The sequence below is a fragment of the Camellia sinensis genome, chromosome 7 (genome assembly GCF_055761805.1).
Source record: "Camellia sinensis isolate YWXY chromosome 7, ASM5576180v1, whole genome shotgun sequence".
Lineage (NCBI taxonomy): Eukaryota > Viridiplantae > Streptophyta > Magnoliopsida > Ericales > Theaceae > Camellia > Camellia sinensis.
In genome coordinates this window covers 18,030,130-18,057,037 of record NC_138967.1, presented here as the reverse complement: position 1 = coordinate 18,057,037, position 26,908 = coordinate 18,030,130, and the positions used below count along the sequence as shown (strand labels likewise).

The 26,908-nt window shown below is 41.3% G+C and overlaps 1 protein-coding gene across 1 annotated transcript in view; it reads right to left on the bottom strand.

The window, feature by feature from the left end:
* Positions 1-5,554: 5,554 nt before the first annotated feature.
* The window catches only part of LOC145795635 (uncharacterized), a gene marked incomplete at its 5' end in the record, with an annotated part of 30,394 nt that continues 9,040 nt past the window's right edge, over positions 5,555-26,908 (bottom strand). Inside the window, one exon of the mRNA XM_082880480.1 lies at positions 5,555-5,761. The remainder of the gene's footprint in view (positions 5,762-26,908) is intronic.

Here is a 26,908-nt window from a genome sequence, read left to right as displayed (position 1 = left end):
ATCCTAATAGACTATAGTACAACTATGCTAAACTTGTGGAATTTGGAATATTTTTTTTTCAAATCTAAAAAACATTTGTCATATATTCCTGTTAGCACCATAAATCTGCAATTTTTATTATTATTTATTATTTATATAATTGCAGGACACGTGGCATCCTCTTATTCATTTGGAAGTTAAAAGAAGTTATAGAGATAATGGAGAATATGAAGGACAAAGTGGATGAGTGGGAAGACAAAGTGGATGAGTGGAAGGACACATGGCAAGACAAGAATGAAGATGGAAGAAATGGGTAGTTATTAAGTAGTTATTGCTGTATTTTTTCTTCTATAAATAGCCATTAATGGCTACATTGTAAAAGATCCAGAACTAAAATCAAAGACACTTGATTTCAATATTTCTTGTCATTTTCCTTATCTTAGAAGTAGTTTAACATAGATTTATATTTCGAAGCATTTTATGCACTTTCTTTTCGAAGCATAGGAGTAGAGGTAAGTAATTATTACTTCGATTGTTCACTCAATCATCTTTCTCCGCCCCTTTTTCTTCTTTTACTTTTTCTTTTCTCTACACTTGGCAAATTTGAAGTCCTCTTCGTTGAGGCAAAAGAACCGTCAACACAATCGCTTGATAATTGGCTTGAATTTAATCTGTAAGGATTTTTCAATCCTTGCTGGCACGCTCGCATTTATGATATTTTCCTTCGTAGGAAAAATAAGCCAACATTTTTTGGCACGCCCAGTGGGACGTCAAGTGTAATAAATGGAAAATGAATTGGATTTGTCCATTTCAAATAGTCTAGATGAAATTTATTGGCGTAAACAAGAAATTTTGGATCTTCAAGAAGAGATCCATTTTCTTGATGAAATAAATTTTCATCCCTTACAATATTATTTGGTGGAAGAAAAAAGACACCATTTAATTGGAGAAATTCATCAACTTGATATGGAAATTCGCCAATGGAATGATGAGTTATCAACTCTCGCTACCAAGTCTTTAATTGAGGCCTTAATGGCCGGAATTGGTGAATTTTTTCAGAATTTTTCCATGGTTAAAAATAGTAAAAGCAAAGAGTTGATTTCATCAATGGCTCGGGGGGTTCAAGAATCCGTTTTTAAAGAGCCAAATTATGAAATTAACACAACGAAAGAGCATGTTCTTGAGCCAAATTTGGCTAAGAATAATGTTCCATGTATGACTCGAGGGGTCCAAAAACCAAATTTTAGAGAGTCAAGTCATGAAAATAATATATCTATGGGTGATTTTCACAAGCCATTAATGGCTAACATGGAAAAACAACCCACTTTGCCAAATAATTATGAAAACCTATTCGGCAAAAGTCATGTTTTTAAAAAAAACATGGTCAAAAATAATGAACAAGCCACTGTTCATGAATTCAAAATTTTTGATATTTTTCAAAATGTCAAAAAGTATAAATTTTCATGGTCACACTATACCATGACTTTTGGTGTTCAAAATCCTTTTTGGATTTGTGGTTCACATCAAAATATAATTATGATGATATGGCTAATAAAATTAACAAATTGTTCTTATGAGTTCGAAGCACTAAGAACAAGGGATGACCATTTAAAATGCATGAACTTGGCTAGAAAAAGCCTGTGCATTTAAATAAATGGTTGAGAATGGCTTATCTTTTCAAATTGATGGCCAGTTGTTTGTATGTACACAATCAAAGCATCGAAGATACATTCGAAGCATCAAGAGTTGTTTCGAAGGTTGATTACTTCACATTCGAAGCTGTATAAAGCTTTGAAGATACATTCGAAACATCAAGAGTTGTTTCGAAGGTTGATTACTTCACCTTCGAAACTGTATAAAACTTTGAAAACTTTCGAAATGTGTACATCTCTTCAAATATATGTAAAATGACAATTAATTAGTTGTCGAATAATGCCTGTTTTTGGCATCATAAGTTGGCTCGAAGAACAACAGTTTTGGTGTCTTCGAAGAATTAATAATTGGTTCGAAACACAAAATTAATATTTCCATTAATTATGTGTGAACCAGAACATATAAGTTTTGAATAAACCACAATGGTTGGCCAAAAACAGCTTCGAAAGCCGTTTTGCCATAATTTTGTAAGCTTCGAAGCTCTCTATCTTGCATCAACAACAGCTTCGAAGAAATAATAATGGTGGTTGTGAACCTTCGAAGCTTTGTCGAGTATTTTTGAGGATGTAATTCGTCTTTTGTCGGTTCCATCGACATTCGAAGAATGATTTTGGTCCTTTATATCACTTTCGAAGCTTGTTACTAGTAATAATTCGAGTCATCTAGTCATAATTTCATACTCATTCGAAGCACTTTATTGGTGTTGTTACATCATTCGAAGCACTTTGCTGCTTAGGTTAGTCATGTGCTTGGTTCGGCCCTTCAAAAATTCAAATAAATATCATTTTTAAGGGCCGCGGGGGGTAATGTTAGCACCATAAATCTGCAATTTTTATTATTATTATTTATTATTTATATAATTGCAGGACACGTGGCATCCTCTTATTCATTTGGAAGTTAAAAGAAGTTATAGAGATAATGGAGAATATGAAGGACAAAGTGGATGAGTGGGAAGACAAAGTGGATGAGTGGAAGGACACATGGCAAGACAAGAATGAAGATGGAAGAAATGGGTAGTTACTAAGTAGTTATTGCTGTATTTTTTCTTCTATAAATAGCCATTAATGGCTACATTGTAAAAGATCCAGAACTAAAATCAAAGACACTTGATTTCAATATTTCTTGTCATTTTCCTTATCTTAGAAGTAGTTTAACATAGATTTATATTTCGAAGCATTTTATGCACTTTCTTTTCGAAGCATAGGAGTAGAGGTAAGTAATTATTACTTCGATTGTTCACTCAATCATCTTTCTCCGCCCCTTTTTCTTCTTTTACTTTTTCTTTTCTCTACACTTGGCAAATTTGAAGTCCTCTTCGTTGAGGCAAAAGAACCGTCAACACAATCGCTTGATAATTGGCTTGAATTTAATCTGTAAGGATTTTTCAATCCTTGTTGGCACGCTCGCATTTATGATATTTTCCTTCGTAGGAAAAATAAGCCAACAATTCCATACATCACACTATATATATATATATATATATATCATATTCAATGAATATGATTTACTTTCAAGATGCTTGGTGAAATGGTAGATAGACACGCGAGACTCAAAATCTCGTGCTAAAGAATGTGAAGGTTTGAGTCCTCTTCAAGACAAAATCTCATGAGAATGTTCATTGATATTGATTCAATCCGAGCTCTTGAAATTGTAATAAATTTGTTAGCAAATCACGAAACCCTGATAATCTTCTCTATCTAATGAATGGGGAGTCTGCTTTAAAATCATCCACCCTACACCTACCCCCAAGTATATGCTTCAACACGAATCAAACAAAATCTTGGTGATCTTCTCTATCTAATGAATGGCGAGTCTATTTTAAAACCTCCGCTCTACACCCACTCCGAGTATATATTTTAATAATAATCACACAAAGGTAGATTAGTGATTAGTATAATTTAAATAGTAACTATTTGAGTTTAAAACATATAAAATAATATAGTAAATTGTCCAATGTTCATGCCCATTGGCCTATTTTGCGAAACAGGTTAAAAGTCACTTCTCAACTTTTAACCCATTTTCCTTTCTTATGTCACTTTATTTTTGGTTCAATTTGCTATTTCCACTCTAGTGAATTGAACATTATTTATTTATTTTCTTTTTTAAAACAATTGATCTTTGAACTAATTACATTTTAAAAAATTAATTTCATCAAATAACACATAAATAAATTACATTTTTTTTTAAATGGACAGTAATTGTGAGTTTAAACTTAAACTTTTTATTCTATAAAACAAAAAGTGATTTGTTTATATATTCATCGATATTTGACAAAGATGATTTTTTGCACAGACCAACAATGCTAAAGATCCACATTGGGGGTGTTTGTTGCAGTTTTTCAAAGCTAACTTATGGCTTTTAGTTTTGAAAAAGTTATTTTGAACTGTTTGGTTAAACTTATTTCAAACAACTTCAGATTCTAACAGCTTATTTTAACTTAAAAAAGCTGATTCTGAGAAGCTGCTCACCCCTTACTTTTGATTATCAGCTTCTGCTATGGACATGTTAATTTATGGTTATACTCTTAGATTTTTTTTATTTTTTATTTTTTTTTAAAATAGAAAAATACCCAAATGGACTATAGATTATTATTATTATTTATGAAAAATGTAGACAAACAAAAAATAAAAATTAATTAAAAAAACTATTTCACAGCTTATTTAACAAACACTACTAAGCAACTTAAATTTATAATCCAACAATTACACCAAACAGATTAACAACTTCTTATTAAAGTCATAATTTATAATCTGTTAAGTTATAATCTATAAACTGTATTAACAGCTACACCAAATGGAGCCATTTTATATCCACAAATGCACGGATGTATTTGCAATGATGTGGCAAGAATTGTGGATCTCATATTATTAAATGTGTAATCAATTAAAAATTGATACTTGTCAAATCATATCATTATAAATTGAATTATGTTAACACTTATAAGAGTCCCAAACATTTTCTAAAAATAAAATACGGAGGATAAGAGCATCTCCCTCCTACAATGCCTTATTATTAAAGAGTAATATCACGGAGGTGTCAACCTGGCAACCACCAAACTACTTTGTGTTAGAAATTGACAATTTAAATCTTTTAATTTAGGAGTTGTTTGGAATGTTCTAAATAAGGCCTCGTTTGGGAATAAGCTAATTTAGTAATTTTTTGACTATTTGGCTAAAAAGGTAGGTAAAAAAAACTTGTATGTTTGGGATGACTTTTTGGCTAATAACGAAAAGATGTGCAAAAAGTAGATAGAAAAGAGAATCTTTGAATTTTTGGTATGAGTTGTTGTCTTTTTGGTTAATTTAGTAACTTTTTGACTAATTAGCTAAAAAAGTAAGTCCCCAAACGGGGGCCTAAGTGTACTTTTTGACTTTTTATGAAATATGAGTTAGGTTTGAAGTGATGTAGTAGAGAGGTGATGTGACTTAGGCCAAGTTTGGCATCTTCCAAAAAATTTAAAAAGTCAAAAAGTCACTATCCTATTTAAGTCACATCATCTCATTTAAGTCACATAACCTCTCTAACACATCACTTCAAACCCAACCCAAATCCAACCCATATTTCATAAAAAGTCAAAAAATGCACTTATTTAGTCTTCCCAAACTTGGCCTTATATAAGATGATGTGACTTAAATAGGATAGTGACTTTTTGACTTTTTTTTAACATCCCAAACTTAGCCTACTGATAAAGGTGCAATAAAAAAATTACATATTATTGAATTTGTAACAAATTATCATTTTCAAATTGTTCTTGTTTGTGATTGGGGGAAAAAAATGCAATATATACATTCATGTATACAATTTTTTAAATTACATTTGGATCATGATCTTAGATAAAAAAAAAAAAAAAAAAAATTAAAAAAAATAAGATAAGAAAAATAAAGAATAATTTAATTTATATTTCGTTCACATTCTCTTTCAATTTAAAAAATTATGTAAATTTTTACTTAAATCCATAATATAAACACATCTGAATAGAATTTGCAACAATGCTTCTTACATGACATCATCATTTAATGATTGAAGCCCAAACTATGTGCTTAATTTCCATGAAACCACTTCCTATTCTCAACCAAACACTTCTAGAAACATTAGTCCAAAATCCACATACAAATCAATGAAAACCCTACTAAGGCCTCGTTTGGGAACAGGCTATTTTAGTAATTTTTTGATTTTTTAACTAAAATGTAAAGAAAAAAAAACCTAGTTGTTTGGAATAAACTTTTTGACTTTTTACGAAAATATGTGAAATAAAATAAGATAAATAATGAAAAAGAGGGTAAAATGACCGAAATGGCCTTATAGCATGTCAGACTACCTGTGAATGTGTCACTGACCTCTGCAAAGTGTTGGATGTGAAGTTGCTTTCTTGGACAACGCAATAGGAGGGTTGTGTGCTGTGTAAATAATACAATGCATTTCTTTTTAGAGCTGTGATTAGGACCCTCTTATATTCTCACTCCCACCACCCCACACACACGTGGGGTTGGTAAGTGGGAGAGAAGAAAAAAAAAAAAAAAAACAAAAACAATTTCAACCAATCAAAAGGCAAAGGGGGTCGTGGGGGTCCCTTGGAAAGGGGGTCTCACTATTTTTTGTTCTTTTTATCATACAACAACGGTCAAAATTTATTTCTTTTTCAGTATTCTACACGTGTCACGTAATATTATGTAAATAATATTTACGTTCATATACATAACTATTTTATGTATATGGGATATGGATGGTACTTTTGTGTATTGTAATAATTTGTTATGAAACATCACATTTTATGTTAAAAATAAAAAAATTTAAATTTTTTTTTTAAAAAAAATCCAACAAATTATGGGAGTGTTTGGGAACTTGGCTTTTCAGTTTTTTTATTTTTTTATTTTTTCAGTACAACAAAAATGTCTTTCAAAACCCAACAAAACAAATCCCTCACAAAAATATCATATCAAATTCCATACTATTTCAATTTTTTTGTCATAAATATCATCACAAAAAAATTCCAACTATCACAAAGGGTCTGTTTGGTGTGCCGTCTTGTAACACATACGTTTTCAATTTTCTAATTATATTTACAAAATGTAAACAACTGAAATATAAACTTGTTTGGTAAATTTCAATTACATAAATCAATGGTCTCTGTTTATAAATTTGGCCACAAAATGTAAACTTAAAAAATGTGTATCCGTTTTGAGTTTTGAATTTTTCTTTTTTTAATCACCCAACACTAGCCACCACCCGCCACCATTTTCCACCACCGTCTTCTGCCACCACCACCCAACCCCCACCACCATCTTCCGCCACCACCACTCACCACCCACCCACCCGCCACCACCACCCACCACCCGCCACCCACCTGCTACCACCGCCCACCACCCGCCACCACCACTCACCTGCCACCCCCTGGCCACCACCACCCACCCTTCGCCACCACCAACACCCACCTACCACCCACCCGTCACCATGTGCCACTACCGTCCACCGCCCGCCAACGCCACTACCATCTACCACCCGCCACCACCACCACCACTACCCACCACCACCCACTTGCTACCACCCACCACCTGCCACCACCACCCACCACCACCACCACCACCATCACCCACTACCCACGTACCACCCATCTGCCACCAGTACCCACCACCACCACCATTACCCACTACCCACGTACCACACATCTGCCACCAGTACCCACCACCACCACCCACTTGCTATCACCCGCCATCGTCACCCACCTATCCACCCACCCGCCACCACTCGCCACCACCTGCCACCGTCACCCACCCACCCAGCATCACCACCCGCCACCACCACCACCACCATCACCCAGCACCCACGTGCCACCCACCTGCCACCACCACCCAATCACCACCTGTTACCCACCAACCATCGTAAACAGACATCCATTCCGTTTTCAATTTATATTTAAAAAAAATTAACAAATTGTAATAAAAATTTGTTTGGCAATTTTTTTGGTTGAAAATGAGTTTAAAAATTTGACAAAAAAATCAAAAAAATGAGGAAACGTTTTCAGTTATCAATTTTTTTCAATTAATTTTTTTATCAAATGTAATTTATTTTCAAAATTTGTTTTCAAGTAATTTTTTCCTCAAATAAATTTATTTTCAATTAATTTTTTTTTCCCAATTAACCTTTTCGATCAAATATTTTTTTCCCAACTAATATTTTTAAATTAATTTTTTAATAATTTCCATTTCTTTTTCAAAGTTTTTCGAATTAGTTTTTTACCCAATTATTTTTGTCCAATTACATTTTTCATTCAATTATTTTTTTAATTAATTTTTGGTCATTTACAATGTGTGTGATTCCATTGTCATAAATAACGAAATTATGTAAAAAAGATTTGAAATAAAATAGTTGCAATTCTGATTACTACAAGGCACAGTACTCCCCAAGAATTCAACAAAATTGAAAATCATTTTCTATGTCCTACACATAAATCAATCATTTTTTTCTCTCCACTTTCTTTGTAAATAGCACATGTCTGTCAGACACATCCACTCAAGTACAGACTAATATACAATCTTTTTAAGTTCCCACACTGGGAAACTATTTCCAAAATATACAACCAAGCAAACCAAAAAATTTGTCAATGCTTTCCCCAATTCTTTTTTTCTTTTTTTTATAAATTTATCTCCCAAAACCAAACCACACACACCCATACTTTCAAAAATTCACAATTTTGTAAACTTGGTAAATTTTCAATTTGTTTTTTTTTTATAAATTTGACATAGGTGTCCGGTCCACAGACATGGTAATTTCTTTGATGTCCAGAAAATTTTAGAAAACAAATTTCGTAATGAATAACATTGACACTTTCGTTGGTAATGTTTGTGGTGTTATAGATGAAACTTGGAAAATAAAATTTTAATTATTGTCAATTTGCAATATTGAAAGTAGTTTATTTGAAATCGTGATCAAATACATTATTTTTTTTATTGCATTTCTTAAATACTGATTTTTATTTTAGTTGGTTGAAGACAATTTTGTGCCATGTTTTTTACGTGATGTAATTGGGCACAATTATAGACTTTACAGTTATTGCATGTAATATGTGTGACGAACTTCGTTATGACAATCTGTGAAATAGGGATTTTGCATTAACCATACACGCATGCAAAGTACGACGATTTCGAAAGTTTTTTTTTAAACATTCGTACATCTTCAAATATCTAAACAGTTTTGTACGTTATGCATACAAAAGTATAAAACAAGACAGGGATGACAGTTTTCACAAAACACATATACTACGGAAAACATTTAAAAGCAGTCATGGTAAACAACACTGTCCGACTACCTACCATTGCGCCGAATTTCGTATAACTCAGCCCTTATCCGATGACGCACCTCCGCCATTTCAACGTCCTCGTCCGTAGCCACCACGGCTTCGTCTAGGGCAGCCAAATCTGCGCGATCGGGAATATCGGCATACGTGTACTCCGCCGCATTTCTGACAGCAGCAATGGTCGCATCATCCTCGCAGTTTCTACGTATGAAATTGTGTAATGCCATAGATGCAGCCACCAACGGCACCTGGACTCTATGAAAGTCAAACCGAGGCATATTGTGCAAGAATCTCCACCGCGACTTCCAAGCGCCAAATGTTCGCTCAATCACACTCCGCAATGAAGAGTGGGCACGGTTGAACAACTCATCACGATTTCTCGGCTTGTGACGTTGAAAGTGTGGTTGGTGATAGTGGCTACCCTTATATGGTGCGAGAAATCCCTTCTTATTACTGTATCCGCTATCTACTAGATAATAGCGACCTGTAAATGTGTACATATTAATACATTTTTGTTTCACGTGTGGGCAAACAAATTTAACAAGTTATGGCATTGAACAAATAAACTGTGCGTACGTACCATCCACTGCAGTTGGAAAATTATATAGCGGATCCTCGGTCACAATGTTTAAAATCCGGCTGTCATGCATGCTACCCTCCCAACCACATGACACAAAGACGAAACACATATTGAAATCACACACTGCCAAAATATTTTGAGTGTGGCAACCATTTCGGCTAAAATACGGGGCTGCTTCGGACTCCTTTATGCACGCTGGCACGTGTGTCCCATCCAATGCACCTAAACAATCCTACACAATTCGAACAAGTAGGCAACGTATTAGTACCATGATGACATGCATTATAGCCGCGCAATTTTTGGAAGTCACATCTTTGTAGAATTTGCGGAAACAAAACCTCGAATTGTTGCATTTATTTCGCACCTTAAACGGCAAATACTGTGATTGGCTCTGCAGGTGGGGATCCCTCCTATTTTGGAAATCTGTGGGCGGCCGACAGTGCGCGACGGTAAACTTTTTCATTGCTTTCAGAACATTATGAAAATGACGTGATATTGTTTCACCGGAGTGTTGAAATCTTTCTTGAAGCTCGCGGTTAGGCAAGTTTTTTAGGACGTGAATGAAGATTGCAACACTCTCCTCAACGTGCAAGCCGTGGTCCCGCTCAGGTACATGCAACCCGAAGTCGTTCACTAGTGTGCCACATAAACGGGTAAAAACGACTTTGGGCATGCATAGTTCATAGGGAAATCTGCCACTATGTCCATTATACAATTCCAAAATCCATGCCCTCCCCGTCAAGATGGACGTCCGACATGGAACTTTAAGCACGTGTGTAACAAGCCCGCGGGGGACCTCGCTACAGCTCGGACTCGACTTTTCGTAGTCACGGTTCTAAATCTGAACCAAAGAGTCCAAATCCGGCAAATCGTTTTTGAGAAAAACAGATTTTTGAAAGAAGTGCCAAACATGGACTGCTTTGCCAGATACAGAGTCGCCACCTAAATATTTTATTTTGGGAAATTTAGGAAACCCTGACTCGGTGCCAAAAGGCCACGTGTCCGTCATCACCAAAGTTGCCTCGGCTCGGGAACTTGGGTACGATTGGGGAAGGTCACTTCGTGAGCACCCCCGCTCGCCCGGTCGTAGACCGGCCTCTACTAACCATGATATCAATTTTTGAAAACATTGTGAGTTCTTATTCCGGTTTATTAGCCTAGGTTACTATGTGATGCGCACAGCATACAAATATAGACCGGGTCGCCTGAATTGGAACGAAACATTTCATGTTTGCTTTTTTGAAAATGATTTGCTACCCGCAGATAGGCTTGAAACATTTGATGATTTATTCCAATTTAAGTAACCCAACCTTCACCCACAGGTATTCAGGCAGTTATATCATATAAGCACATAGCCTCATAGTAAGCATGCTATTCATGGCAGTCACTCACACGCATGCAAGGATGCTAAAGCATAAAACTCACCGAGTACTCCAAGCCAAAATAGACACTTATTAGAAATCATGCATGAATCCTAAGTATACAGAAATGTCTAATGCAACACATGCAAAATGCAACTATAGCAGGCTCGGCTATTCTAAGATGGCATATGAAATGCTACAACTATCATGTATTCAATTTGGAATTGAAAGTACAATGCAGTTAGTATGATGCGCCGAGCCCGGTGCATGCAAAACAGATGAATGATGCAAACATGCTGTCATACTGTATGCTAATTTAAACATGCCCTAATCTAACCATCATAAGCGGATAAATAAAAGGGAGAAAGACGTGGGGTTGGAAGACATACAACACACACTCACGCACACTTATTACAGTTGTGCCCTCACTCGGAGGGTCCGAATAAATATACAGTCCAAATATTACAGTCCCGAATAAAAGAATATTACAGTCCAAATATTACAAAATCTTAATTAATTAACAAATTAACTAAGAAAGCAAATAAAGCTGGCGTGCAAGCCAGGGACTGCCTTGCTTCTGATGGATGATGCATGTCCGGGTTGTCTTGCACGGAAATCCACCGGAATGCCCCAATTAGCCTCTGTTTACACTTGTTATTCTTGGAATGCGTGCCAAGTCCCGAAAAGTTACTGATTCCTCGTTTTGCTGCAACAGAGAGCAGGAAAGGGGCATAGCAATGTATTTGCACAGATGTATGCATGTCTCGATCCTCGTGCCATCAATCACGCATACCGAGGCATGATGGCCGAGGAATCGAAATGCACAACTCAATATAGGATGAATGCACATGAAACTACAGCTAAAACCTAACTCCATCATGGATTATCCGGAGTGTTGGTGACTGGGAAATTGAGACACATTCCGTCACTCGGAGTACGAAATGTACCTCGTTTCCCGTGCCCGGGCTAACTCCTATTCCGGACACGATGCAATATGCATGACATGCATGAAATGCAATTAAGATACAATCCTAACATACAGAATGCTATGAAAATGAGATGCCTCGAAGTACGTGCACACAGGCACGCAAACCGAGGCGATGACAGATGCAATGAAAATGAGATGCCTCGAAATACGTGCACACGGGCACGCAAACCAAGGCGATGATATGTGTCTCGAAGTACGTGCACGCGGGCACGCAAACCGAGAAAATGATATGTGTCTCAAAGTACGTGCACGCGGGCACGCAAACCAAGGCGATGATATGTGTCTCGAAGTACGTGCATGCAGGCACGCAAACCGAGGCGATGATATGTGTCTCGAAGTACGTACACGCGGGCACGCAAACCGAGGCGATGATATGTGTCTCGAAATGCGTGCACGCGGGCACGTAAACCGAGAAAATGATATGTGTCTCGAAGTACGTGCACGCGGGCACGCAAACTGAGAAAATGATATGTGTCTCGAAGTACGTGCACACGGGCACGCAAACCGAGGCGATGATATGTGTCTCGAAACGCGTGCACGCGTGCACGCAAACCGAGGTGATGGTATGTGTCTCGAAATGCGTGCACGCGGGCACGCAAACTGAGGCGATGATATGTGTCTCGAAGTACGTGCACGCAGGCACGCAAACCGAGGCGATGATATGATATGATGAAATGATATGGGAATGACAAATGGGCTTATACCAACATGAGTGAGCCTCAGCTACACTCACATGGGATGCCGTCGGATAAAAATGAAGTGCCTCGAAATGCGTGCACACTGGCACGCAAACCGAGGCGATGCGAAAGCGATGCGAATTTCATGAAAAATGCAACATGGACTTATACTAACATGAGAGAGCCTCAGCCACACTCACATAAGATGCCGGTGGCAGAAAAATGAAGTGCCTTGAAATGCGTGCACACGGGCACGCAAACCGAGGCGATGACAGAATGATATGAAAATGACATGAAAATGACAAATGGGCTCATACCAACATGAGAGCCTCAGCCACACTCACATCGGATGCCGGTGGCAGAAAATGAAGTGCCTTGAAATGCGTGCACACGGGCACGCAAACCGAGACGATGCTAAAACGATGCGAATGACACATGGCAAAAATGATATGCAAGCATACTAATGGAATTTCAGCATTAAAATATGGGGGAAAACAGTCCCGAAATGAAGCGAAATGACATGAAATGCAAGGAAATGTCCCGAAATGCGAATTTAGGCACCCGAAATGGCCTATAGCTATGCCAAACATGTACAATATGGACATGCAATGCAAAGACAGAAGCTAGACAGTCCCAAAAGATGTACTTCTACAGATATAAACATGGCCAAACAGCAAGTATAAGTAAGGGAAAAATAGCACGCAAGAATAGGGGCCAAAAGAGGGGTAATGAGGCAAGTGGTATAAGAAAAACTCAAACTGAAATATTTCCTTCTACAAAACTGAAGAGGGACCAAAAATATGAATATTTACAGTATATGGCAGCCTCAAAATCAGTATACAAACATGCTAAAAATGTGATGCAAAACAAGGCTCAAAAGGTGCTATAACATGAAGTATATAAAATATTCACCAAACAGGAAAAAAGTGTGAATGAAACATGAAGTATAGGCCAAAATAAGGCCACTTTCAGTTCGGACCAAGGTCCAAAAACAGAAGCAAAAAGGGTTACCAATTTATGCAAAAATGGGGCCAAATAAGGGATTGAACTACAAGTGGCACATGGAGACACCAAACAAGGTTGAGCCCTTCCTCAATGTTGAAGAGGGGCTCAAAATAAGCCTTATATCAGTTTATAACATGCTCAAAAACAGATTGCTCATGGGCCAAAGATAGCATGCGAAATCATGACATACAAGATGATCAATGAAGCAAGTATATTATGGAGGGCTCAAACAAGGTTGAGCCCTTAATAAGAAGTGAAGATGAGCTCAAAATATGACCCTTTTCAGTTAGGGTCGAAGCTTGAAACCAAAAAGAAGTGGGGCTTAGAAATAGATCAAGAAAAAGGTTCAAAAGGTTAAAAGTGTAACTTACCCTTGAAGATTCAAGCTTTTGTTGCTTCTTGGATGGATTTGCAGCTTCTTTTGCCTTCTAGAAACCTTCCTTGCTGCTGGAGGTGAGGTGGTGATGGTAGAGCTTGGTGGTGTAGAAGGAATGAAGGTTAGGGACTTAGGGTTTTTTGAAGAATTGAGAGGGAAGAAGATGGAGTTGGCTATGGAGCTTTGAAGAATAATTTTTCTAACCCTTATGAAGAAGACCACCAGCTGGTTATAAGGATCAAGAATGGGGTGTAAAGGTGGGGGAGAAGGAGGGCAAAACTCCCCCACAAAATATCCCCCGGATACAGAAAATATCTGGGGGATATTGCCCCACAGCTGGAAAGGGTACAGTGCAAGGAAGCAGGCCGGCCTCATACTTTTGCTGGAGGTGGCCGGCCGGCCACACCCCCTAGCCGGCCGGCTAGGGGTCAAAAGGGTCAAGTTGATTTTCTGGCCGGTCAGATACTGGGGAGGTACCCCTATGTGTGTACAACACAACCATGTAGTTGAAATTCCAAGAAAGTGGGCCAAAGGGGTTCAACAATGGCTCGGAAAGAGGGGGTCAAAAGGGTCAAGTTGACTTACTGGCCGGCCATGAACTTTTAGGGGCCTCTCATGTGTGTACATCACAGATATGTGGTTCAAAGTTCAAGAAAAAAGGTCCAAGGGGTTCAACATTAGCCCGGAAGAAAGGGGTCAAAAGGGTCAGGTGACCTTAATGGCCGGCCATGAACTTTTAGGGGCCTCTCAGATGTGTAGATCACAGATATGTGGTTGAAAGTTGGCAACACTAGCTCCAAGGTATTCAACATTAGCTCGGAAGTGCGAAAAACGGGCGCCGGGAGGCTCCGGAAGAGAGATAACTAGTTGCTGTAACAATTGCTGACCTCCCACCCTTCAGTGACCTTCCTTGTGATAAAACAGAGGTACCTGCCAAAAATGAACGAAAACCGTTGCAAAACGAACGTTCCGGGGCCAAAACACGCAGTTCGGGATCCCGAAAATGGGCTGTTAAGCACCGAAAGTGGCGTTCGGCCACGAAGTGGGTTTCTCAGCCCCCAGTGTCCCTCAACAGGGAGAAAATAGGAAGTATGCCAAAAAAACAGAGCAATAGGAGATGGTTAAGTGGTCCCGAACCGAGGCACACGGCCTGACGGCTCCGAAAACCGGGAACCGGGCTCCGAAATGGGTAAAATGGCCTACGGCCACCAAATGTAGCCTACGGACATTGAGAGATGGTCTACGGGACCTCTCCCTCCCCTCAGGAAAAGAAACAGAGAAAACCGAGTCTGGTTCGCAAACCGAGACAAGGCACAGAAGAGGGTTCGGAAGTCTGGAGGCGGGGCTCACGGCCGCGACTCTGAGACTTCTGAACAAGCACGATACGCAATATCACCAAGCGCTCAATTGGTGACGTCTGAGTCTTAAGGTCGGTCAAAAATGGGGTGTCTACAGTTGCCCCTCTTTGACAGAACTCGGAAGTCACAAGTGACGGGAGTGAATGTCAAAGCCTAGAGACGACCCATTTTTGACAAGGCCGAAGACTTAGACAAACATACAAGATAAAAAGGGATGTGCTCGCAGGCATGCCCGCAGGCAGGGGGCAAAATGCAAAATGATATGCAAGAAGCCGAATATAACTTATGATATACAGAGAAACACAGAGACGTATCTCGGTGTTTAGGGACGTATCCCGAGCTTTTTGGGGACGCATCCTAGAGGTTAGAAAAGAAGGAAAAACATGAGGACGTATCCCGGTGTTCAGCGAGGAATGAGAAACATAGGGACGTATCCCGACGTTTCAGAATGGTGTGAGCATTGGAACGTATTCCGAACGCTTTTAACCGAGAGGGAGAAACATAGGGACGTATCCCGGTGTTTCAGAATGGTGTGAGCATTGGAACGTATTCCAAATACTTTTAACCGAAAGGGAGAAACATAGGGACGTATCCCGACGTTTCAGAATGGTGTGAGCATTGGAACGTATTCCGAACACTTTTAACCGAAAGGGAGAAACATAGGGACGTATCCCGACGTTTCAGAATGGTGTGAGCATTGGAACGTATTCCGAACACTTTTAACCGAGAGGGAGAAACATAGGGACGTATCCCGCTGTTTCAGAATGGTGTGAGCATTGGAACGTATTCCAAATACTTTTAACCGAAAGGGAGAAACATAGGGACGTATCCCGACGTTTCAGAATGGTGTGAGCATTGGAACGTATTCCGAACACTTTTAACCGAAAGGGAGAAACATAGGGACGTATCCCGACGTTTCAGAATGGTGTGAGCATTGGAACGTATTCCGAACACTTTTAACCGAGAGGGAGAAACATAGGGACGTATCCCGGTGTTTCAGAATGGTGTGAGCATTGGAACGTATTCCGAACACTTTTAACCGAGAGGGTCTAACCCGTCGCACGCGCGAGGAGAAAGAAAGATAATTGCAAGTGAACTGATGCATAAAAATGCAAGTAATTGAGCATAACAATGCGAGATAGATGCGCATAATCAATGCAATGGATATAAGATTGCTAGATAGATGTGCATAACAATGCAACATTGAGCATAACAATGCTGGATAAATGTGCATAACAATGGAATGGATATAAGAATGCTAGATAGATGTGCATAACAATGCAACATTGAGCATAACAATGCTGGATAAATGTGCATAACAATGCAAGCAATGAGTATAAGACCAAACTCCAAACGCAACCTCCGATTTACCTCTCGGAGGGGTCACGATACATTCCGAAAAGGATACACCTCGTGCATGCCGACTGACGATGAGCTACACATCGAAGACATGAGTTGAAAATCCCGCATAAACATTTTGAGCTGAAAAGAGTGGGTTCCTCTTGCACTTTCTTGATTATACTTCCAAACCGCAGTTACTACCTTTTATTTTCTGGCTACGTTCACAACTTTCCCTATTCTCCAACGGGGTGACAGACTAGGTTGGTTCAGTATCCAGAATTGAGGTGCATACACGCTATCTCAACTTATGGGGCTTCCATACAGATTTCAAGCCGAGGACACGCCTCTGGGTATTTAAACCAGACTTTAGTCTCGGAAATCCTGAACCTTTACGTTCTAGGCATCAGCCATTCGAACTCTAGTTTCCACCGTCGCAGTTGGTCTCCTAGGAACTCATTGCGGACACAGCCAAGATGCCTCTGGCAGGAAAGGTACTCAGGGAGAGCACTTTTGATCGCCATTCTGGCTTGAAGCAGACTTGATCTTGAGCTTGAGGTAGAGGCACACTCATACTTCGGAGCATTGGCAAGACCTGAAGGGATACACACGGAATGTAGTCTTGGAACTTACTGAAGTTGAAACAAACTCAGACGCCCGACATTTCCTCTTTTGCTTTGCTTTGTAGTCTGGAACCCATATAGCTTCAAATAGGTCCTAGTTTTGCTGCTCTGACATGACCCGGGTTGAACCCTGTGGTTTTATGGAAGAACGAATCTTGTTTTGCACAGATGTGGAGAACGGCATGGCACTCGGAACACAAAACGATTTTATTTTTGAAATTCAGAGATGAGCTTTTGACCGGGTATCGAGCCTACGACTGAACACAGCAAAACGACTCAACAAGGAAATAAAAGGCACACAACCTAGACACATCGAGTAACACCCGAAACGACTCAAAATGAAAAACGAGATAAAACAAAAGGACATGACACTCAGACGTGCACAGGGAGCCTGTTTCACCGGGTAGTGTTTCCCACCCTTTCTCATTTGTGGTTCTCACATCACTCGGCCCTCAAGCTCTATTTTTCTGAAAAAGCCCTTTTCTCACTTTTCCTCTCATCGCACATCTCTCTATTCTTCAATCTCTCATTTTTATCCCTCCCCTGGGTGGTTGATGAATAAACAGCAAATTATGGGCTCGTGCCCCTAGCATTCTGCTAGATTCTCTTTCTTCCACTCACAGCTAGTGAATTCTTCCCACGGAAAGGTTGCGCTACAACTGGGTGTGTAGCAAGTCTGCAGCTAACATTAGTTGATGATGCTTTGCTGGGGAGTTTGGACGTGATAAGATCTGTCCAGATGATGGAGTGGAATATCTTGCCCCATTCTGGTTCGTGCTTCGCACTCGGCTTGATACCTCGTTGCTTGGAGGATGTGAGAGCTTTCAGCCCTTTGTTGTTAACTTCAGTTGTGCCCTATTCTGGTAGGTAGAGTGCCCTTCTTGGCAAGTATGTTGACAATGGGAAAGACAGGAGGCCTGACTCAACTGTGCCCTTAGTTCATCATTTTGACCATTTTTTTTTTGTTTTAGTTTTCTCCTAAAAAAAATTTGACCAAAACGAGAGCTAGATTAATATGCTTGTTCAATTTTCTGATTTAAGATCATGCAAGTTAGGCTGTGAGCACTGAAAATTTTCCTTTTTTGGGTCCAAGAAATGGTCCAGTTTTGAAAAATGGAGTATTTTTCGAGAAGATTCGTCAACCTCAGTAAAAATTCTCAAAAACTATTTTTGCAAACGACCACTGCTTAACGAGCATGGAACCTACTCTTGAGATGCACAATTTCGGATTCGAAGGAAAATTGCCCCTTGCTCGAGGGGAGCTACATGGCAACGAAAAGTTGCCCCTTGTTTGAATGGCGTCGCGGCGCATTGAATGGCAACGGAAAGTTGCCCCTTGTTTGGACAGCACCGCAGCGCATTGAATGGCAACGGAAAATTGCCCCTTGTGTGGATGGCACCGCAGCGCATTGTAGGCAGTCCTTAGAGCGACGAATACAACCAAATTCTCAGATACAGAGAAATCGAAGATGATCAAAACCATTACATGGGCACAGTCAATTTGAAGTATTTTACGGCTGGACTTCAGAATGAAGTTGCCTACGTATCCCAAAGATTGGAATCAAGCCTCACGTAGTTCGGGGTCAAGGTACACTCGGGTATTAACCTCTCCTTTTTAGGCTCTAACTTTTGCCAAGGCGCCCGTTGCGGGTTTTCGACCTTGCGAGCTTTGTTCTTCTTTTCTTTTCAATTCTTTCCATTTCTTTTCTTTTCATTTTCTTTTCTGTTCTTTTCTTTGCATATTTCTTTTTTGTTCTCTTTTTTTTCTTTTTGCATTTTGTTGCTTCTTCTTTTTTGTATTTTTCTCTTGCTCTAACTTTTGCCTGGGTCGCCCTTCCGGGTTTTCGGCCCAGCGAGCCTCTCAAGGGTAAAAGTATAACAAGTCCATGCCAAATGGTTTTGAGGTCCTGGAGTCATCTGAATCCAGGAGAATGGCTGCTGCTTTGCTTTGTAAGCTTCTTCTGATGAGATCTGATCTTCATGACCTGACTTTGGTGCCTCTTGTTCGAGGGCTGCTTCAAATCTAGCCACACAGGCCTCACATCGTAGTTGACCATCGAACCTTCTGATTTCAAGTTCAAGGTTTAGAAGCGGAGGGGTTAAGTCTCGAGGCTGAGAGCGATCCTAGGCTGCACAATCTCAAGAGCGATTCCACACAGGTCTTCGCAAGACCGCGCAAAACTTTTTGTTTTTGAAAGTTTTTAAGAAAGCGACAAATCGCCCGCGCTGAAGGTAGTGTGAAACCAGTCTGGATCAAGCCAGGGTCCTTCTCAGTACTCACGCTAACAAGCATGATTTCATTCATTAAGGGCTTAGCATGCCTCTCTTTCTCTCAAATGATCAAAGTTTTGCAAATCCCAAGGAATTCCTTCCTCTTCGTTTTTACTGCAATGTTCAAAAAGAGTTTTGAAAAACTTAGGTCGATGCAATGATTTTGGGGTGCAGAAGAGTAGGCGAAAAGTACTGCCGTTTCATTCAAATTCTGGCACAATTGGCACAAAGTAGAAGCAAGCACAAAGCATGAAGAATCACTGCTGTTTCATTCAAAATCTGTTGGTGTTACCGGCTCCTTGACAGAAACAGACTCAAAACAAAACGAAAAAGACAGACACAAAATAAAATGGTGATGCCCGAGGTAACACCCCCCGGAATCACCCGACTTCTATACAATAGGACTGACTCGATACAACAAGACGGACCCAAAACAAAAGAGATTGACTCCCTACAGGGCAACAAGACTGACTCAATACCCAGTTCAGAAAGCACAAAAGCTAGCATTCGCAAATGCTCAAAACAGTGCATGCCATTCCCACGTTTGGAGTAAACTGAGCGCTACCCGCAGGTGGTTCATCCCTTGATCACATTATCCCCCACACAAATTCACTGATCAAGTGCCGATAGACTTTGCAGGGCCTGGTGCGGGGATGACCCCGTTGTCAATCAAATTTTGTATCTCGTGGCGGAGACGGACGCAATAGTCGGTAGTATGGCCAGTTTGTTGATGGTACGCGCAGTACTTAGTCAGGTCATGCTTTGCAGGGAGAGGATCAGGTAGAGGCCGTTGTTCTAATGGTTTCAGATGTCCTTTCCTGAGTAGGACCCCCAGGGCTTTAGACAAAGACATATAGAGTGGGGCGAAAACCCTCTTGCCTTGGGGCGGATAGTCTGAAGTTCGGGGGTTTGAAGTAGACGCACCAACAAAGGGGGTGGCTGCTCTTGGTGCGGTGGTGGCGACCACGCCCACTTCAGAAGATCTTGCAGCTGCATCACCACTGGTGGTCGCATTCGAACTGCGGTTAAACGCCCTCCTGGGCTGCTCCTTATCTTGGTCAAACAGACCTTGCCTCATTGCATCTTCGATTTGTACCCCCATATCGTGTAAATCTGAGAAAGTGGGAAAGGGGATTACAATCATTCTCTGCATTAGCTTAGGCTGGAGATTGCGCACAATCATCCGGATTTGATCCTTATTAGTAGGCCTTAGAGTCATCATCGAGGCCGTCGCCCTCCATCGGATCACAAAGTCCGAGAAAGATTCCTTGGGCTCCTGCCTTGTCGTTTCAAGATCACGGGTTGTGATCTCGATCTGAGTGTTGTATGAATATTGCGTGACAAAGGCCTCAGCCATCTCATCCCAATTCTTCTTCACTTCATCTTGTAATCTTGCGTACCAATGGGAGGCCACACCCGACAGGGTTCGGCCGAATAATGAGAGCTTTTGTGGTCATGTTAGGCCCATTGGCCGTAAGACGTCTGCAAACAGTCGAATATGGACCATGGGGTCACCTGTCCCGTCAAAGCGGTCGATTTGTGGCATTTTGAACCTATCGGGGAGTGTTACGGCCTCCTCGGTATATCCGGCCCCGATATCCGGCATAGCCTTGGCCCCTTGGGATTTTTTGAAGAGATTCTCCAGTTTGCTCAATTTCAGAGCTGTATTATCAACCTCGACCTCGAATGGAGAGTCCGGGTGATTGGGTGTATGGACTTTGGACAGTTGTGGTGGAAGCGGGGGCGGAGCCGGCCCCGTTGGGAGGTTTGTGTCCTCTTGCTGGTTTTGGATCGTCGGCACAGTATTCTGGATATTTGGAGGAGCGTTCTGAACAGCAGGTGTCTGCTCAGGTAATGGAGCCCCTGCCGGTGGAGGAATTTGTTGTGAAGCAGATGCCTCATTCTGCTGTTGCAGTCTAGTAATCAGTTCGGCCTGTTGGGTCATGATTGCGGCCTGTTGTTTGGCAAATTCCTCCTGACGGGCAGCGTCCCGCTGCATGAGTTTCATACTTTCTTGCATCTGGCGCATCATGGCCTCTATCCCTGATGTGTTCTGCTGTTCCATCTGACTGATTGGTATCTATCCCTTGTCTCTGGTGAAGGAACACTGATTGCCCTTGATCTGAATCTCTGACCTAGCAAAGTCTATCAGCACAAGTTCGATGAACTTCGGGGGATATCGGAGCCTTCTAAAGCTATGGTTCCCAGACTACCTTGCAAAAGAGAAAACAGACAGCATCTCAGCCTGATTCCATCTGAACAGATACGAGCATAGTTGAATGAGTGTGCCCTCTACTGAATTCTGCCCCAAAATTCGGCTTCAAAATTTGAGTCTGATACCCACAGGTAAAGCTGACTCCCAAATACCGATAATAATGCCCGCAGGCCTGATGCCCAAATTCGCAAACTGGTGCCCGCAGGCCTGACGCCCAAACTCATACACTGATACATGCATTCCTGTAGAGACGCACTCTAAAGCACATAACAGATAAGTGAGAGCCAAAACACCCCTATGAAGGGGTAAGGTTTCCCTGTCCTATTTTGTCAGGAACTAGGGTTTCACTACGCATGCAGCGGTTTCAAACAACCTATAAACGGGTAAGCAACCTGTCCTAGTATGGAATGGTCACTATGGATTCCGAATATGCAATAGGTCGAATGGTCAAAGAGGGTGCCCCGGTAAAACCGGGGTTTGTGTTCCCATACTGGTAGAGCCCACAACCGGTCAGCCTTATGGTCATGCCTTGACAAGACAAGCCTCCGGCAAACCGTTCAGGAATAGCAGATGGCAAACACAGTGTCCTAGGCGCACCAATGCAAATGCAATGCAAAGAAACACACAAGTGTAGTAAAAAACAGATATCATGAGTTCGAGTCAAGTTCTCTAAATCCCCAGCAGAGTTGCCAGAAACTGTAACAAGCCCGCGGGGGACCTCGCTACAGCTCGGACTCGACTTTTCGTAGTCACGGTTCTAAATCTGAACCAAAGAGTCCAAATCCGGCAAATCGTTTTTGAGAAAAACAGATTTTTGAAAGAAGTGCCAAACATGGACTGCTTTGCCAGATACAGAGTCGCCACCTAAATATTTTATTTTGGGAAATTTAGGAAACCCTGACTCGGTGCCAAAAGGCCACGTGTCCGTCATCACCAAAGTTGCCTCGGCTCAGGAACTTGGGTACGATTGGGGAAGGTCACTTCGTGAGCACCCCCGCTCGCCCGGTCGTAGACCGGCCTCTACTAACCATGATATCAATTTTTGAAAACATTGTGAGTTCTTATTCCGGTTTATTAGCCTAGGTTACTATGTGATGCGCACAGCATACAAATATAGACCGGGTCGCCTGAATTGGAACGAAACATTTCATGTTTGCTTTTTTGAAAATGATTTGCTACCCGCAGATAGGCTTAAAACATTTGATGATTTATTCCAATTTAAGTAACCCAACCTTCACCCACAGGTATTCAGGCAGTTATATCATATAAGCACATAGCCTCATAGTAAGCATGCTATTCATGGCAGTCACTCACACGCATGCAAGGATGCTAAAGCATAAAACTCACCGAGTACTCCAAGCCAAAATAGACACTTATTAGAAATCATGCATGAATCCTAAGTATACAGAAATGTCTAATGCAACACATGCAAAATGCAACTATAGCAGGCTCGGCTATTCTAAGATGGCATATGAAATGCTACAACTATCATGTATTCAATTTGGAATTGAAAGTACAATGCAGTTAGTATGATGCGCCGAGCCCGGTGCATGCAAAACAGATGAATGATGCAAACATGCTGTCATACTGTATGCTAATTTAAACATGCCCTAATCTAACCATCATAAGCGGATAAATAAAAGGGAGAAAGACGTGGGGTTGGAAGACATACAACACACACTCACGCACACTTATTACAGTTGTGCCCTCACTCGGAGGGTCCGAATAAATATACAGTCCAAATATTACAGTCCCGAATAAAAGAATATTACAGTCCAAATATTACAAAATCCTAATTAATTAACAAATTAACTAAGAAAGCAAATAAAGCTGGCGTGCAAGCCAGGGACTGCCTTGCTTCTGATGGATGATGCATGTCCGGGTTGTCTTGCGCGGAAATCCACCGGAATGCCCCAATTAGCCTCTGTTTACACTTGTTATTCTTGGAATGCGTGCCAAGTCCCGAAAAGTTGCTGATTCCTCGTTTTGCTGCAACAGAGAGCAGGAAAGGGGCATAGCAATGTATTTGCACAGATGTATGCATGTCTCGATCCTCGTGCCATCAATCACGCATACCGAGGCATGATGGCCGAGGAATCGAAATGCACAACTCAATATAGGATGAATGCACATGAAACTACAGCTAAAACCTAACTCCATCATGGATTATCCGGAGTGTTGGTGACTGGGAAATTGAGACACATTCCGTCACTCGGAGTACGAAATGTACCTCGTTTCCCGTGCCCGGGCTAACTCCTATTCCGGACACGATGCAATATGCATGACATGCATGAAATGCAACTAAGATACAATCCTAACATACAGAATGCTATGAAAATGAGATGCCTCGAAGTACGTACACACAGGCACGCAAACCGAGGCGATGACAGATGTAATGAAAATGAGATGCCTCGAAATACGTGCACACGGGCACGCAAACCAAGGCGATGATATGTGTCTCGAAGTACGTGCACGCGGGCACACAAACCGAGAAAATGATATGTGTCTCGAAGTACGTGCACGCGGGCACGCAAACCAAGGCGATGATATGTGTCTCGAAGTACGTGCATGCAGGCACGCAAACCGAGGCGATGATATGTGTCTCGAAACGCGTACACGCGGGCACGCAAACCGAGGTGATGGTATGTGTCTCGAAATGCGTGCACGCGGGCACGCAAACCGAGGCGATGATATGTGTCTCGAAGTACGTGCACGCGGGCACGCAAACCGAGGCGATGATATGATATGATGAAATGATATGGGAATGACAAATGGGCTTATACCAACATGAGTGAGCCTCAGCCACACTCACATGGGATGCCGTCGGATAAAAATGAAGTGCCTCGAAATGCGTGCACACTAGCACGCAAACCGAGGCGATGCGAAAGCGATGCGAATTTCATGAAAAATGCAACATGGACTTATACTAACATGAGAGAGCCTCAGCCACACTCACATAAGATGCCGGTGGCAGAAAATGAAGTGCCTTGAAATGCGTGCACACGGGTACGCAAACCGAGGCGATGACAGAATGATATGAAAATGACATGAAAATGACAAATGGGCTCATACCAACATGAGAGCCTCAGCCACACTCACATCGGATGCCGGTGGCAGAAAATGAAGTGCCTTGAAATGCGTGCACACGGGCACGCAAACCGAGACGATGCTAAAACGATGCGAATGACACATGGAAAAAATGATATGCAAGCATACTAATGGAATTTCAGCATTAAAATATGGGGGAAAACAGTCCCGAAATGAAGCGAAATGACATGAAATGCAAGGAAATGTCCCGAAATGCGAATTTAGGCACCCGAAATGGCCTATAGCTATGCCAAACATGTACAATATGGACATGCAATGCAAAGACAGAAGCTAGACAGTCCCAAAAGATGTACTTCTACAGATATAAACATGGCCAAACAGCAAGTATAAGTAAGGGAAAAATAGCACGCAAGAATAGGGGCCAAAAGAGGGGTAATGAGGCAAGTGGTATAAGAAAAACTCAAACTGAAATATTTCCTTCTACAACACTGAAGAGGGACCAAAAATATGAATATTTACAGTATATGGCAGCCTCAAAATCAGTATACAAACATGCTAAAAATGTGATGCAAAACAAGGCTCAAAAGGTGCTATAACATGAAGTATATAAAATATTCACCAAACAGGAAAAAAGTGTGAATGAAACATGAAGTATAGGCCAAAATAAGGCCACTTTCAGTTCGGACCAAGGTCCAAAAACAGAAGCAAAAAGGGTTACCAATTTATGCAAAAATGGGGCCAAATAAGGGATTGAACTACAAGTGGCACATGGAGACACCAAACAAGGTTGAGCCCTTCCTCAATGTTGAAGAGGGGCTCAAAATAAGCCTTATATCAGTTTATAACATGCTCAAAAACAGATTTCTCATGGGCCAAAGATAGCATGCGAAATCATGACATACAAGATGATCAATGAAGCAAGTATATTATGGAGGGCTCAAACAAGGTTGAGCCCTTAATAAGAAGTGAAGATGAGCTCAAAATATGACCCTTTTCAGTTAGGGTCGAAGCTTGAAACCAAAAAGAAGTGGGGCTTAGAAATAGATCAAGAAAAAGGTTCAAAAGGTTAAAAGTGTAACTTACCCTTGAAGATTCAAGCTTTTGTTGCTTCTTGGATGGATTTGCAGCTTCTTTTGCCTTCTAGAAACCTTCCTTGCTGCTGGAGGTGAGGTGGTGATGGTAGAGCTTGGTGGTGTAGAAGGAATGAAGGTTAGGGACTTAGGGTTTTTTGAAGAATTGAGAGGGAAGAAGATGGAGTTGGCTATGGAGCTTTGAAGAATAATTTTTCTAACCCTTATGAAGAAGACCACCAGCTGGTTATAAGGATCAAGAATGGGGTGTAAAGGTGGGGGAGAAGGAGGGCAAAACTCCCCCACAAAATATCCCCCGGATACAGAAAATATCTGGGGGATATTGCCCCACAGCTGGAAAGGGTACAGTGCAAGGAAGCAGGCCGGCCTCATACTTTTGCTGGAGGTGGCCGGCCGGCCACACCCCCTAGCCGGCCGGCTAGGGGTCAAAAGGGTCAAGTTGATTTTCTGGCCGGTCAGATACTGGGGAGGTACCCCTATGTGTGTACAACACAACCATGTAGTTGAAATTCCAAGAAAGTGGGCCAAAGGGGTTCAACAATGGCTCGGAAAGAGGGGGTCAAAAGGGTCAAGTTGACTTACTGGCCGGCCATGAACTTTTAGGGGCCTCTCATGTGTGTACATCACAGATATGTGGTTCAAAGTTCAAGAAAAAAGGTCCAAGGGGTTCAACATTAGCCCGGAAGAAAGGGGTCAAAAGGGTCAGGTGACCTTAATGGCCGGCCATGAACTTTTAGGGGCCTCTCAGATGTGTAGATCACAGATATGTGGTTGAAAGTTGGCAACACTAGCTCCAAGGTATTCAACATTAGCTCGGAAGTGCGAAAAACGGGCGCCGGGAGGCTCCGGAAGAGAGATAACTAGTTGCTGTAACAATTGCTGACCTCCCACCCTTCAGTGACCTTCCTTGTGATAAAACAGAGGTACCTGCCAAAAATGAACGAAAACCGTTGCAAAACGAACGTTCCGGGGCCAAAACACGCAGTTCGGGATCTCGAAAATGGGCTGTTAAGCACCGAAAGTGGCGTTCGGCCACGAAGTGGGTTTCTCA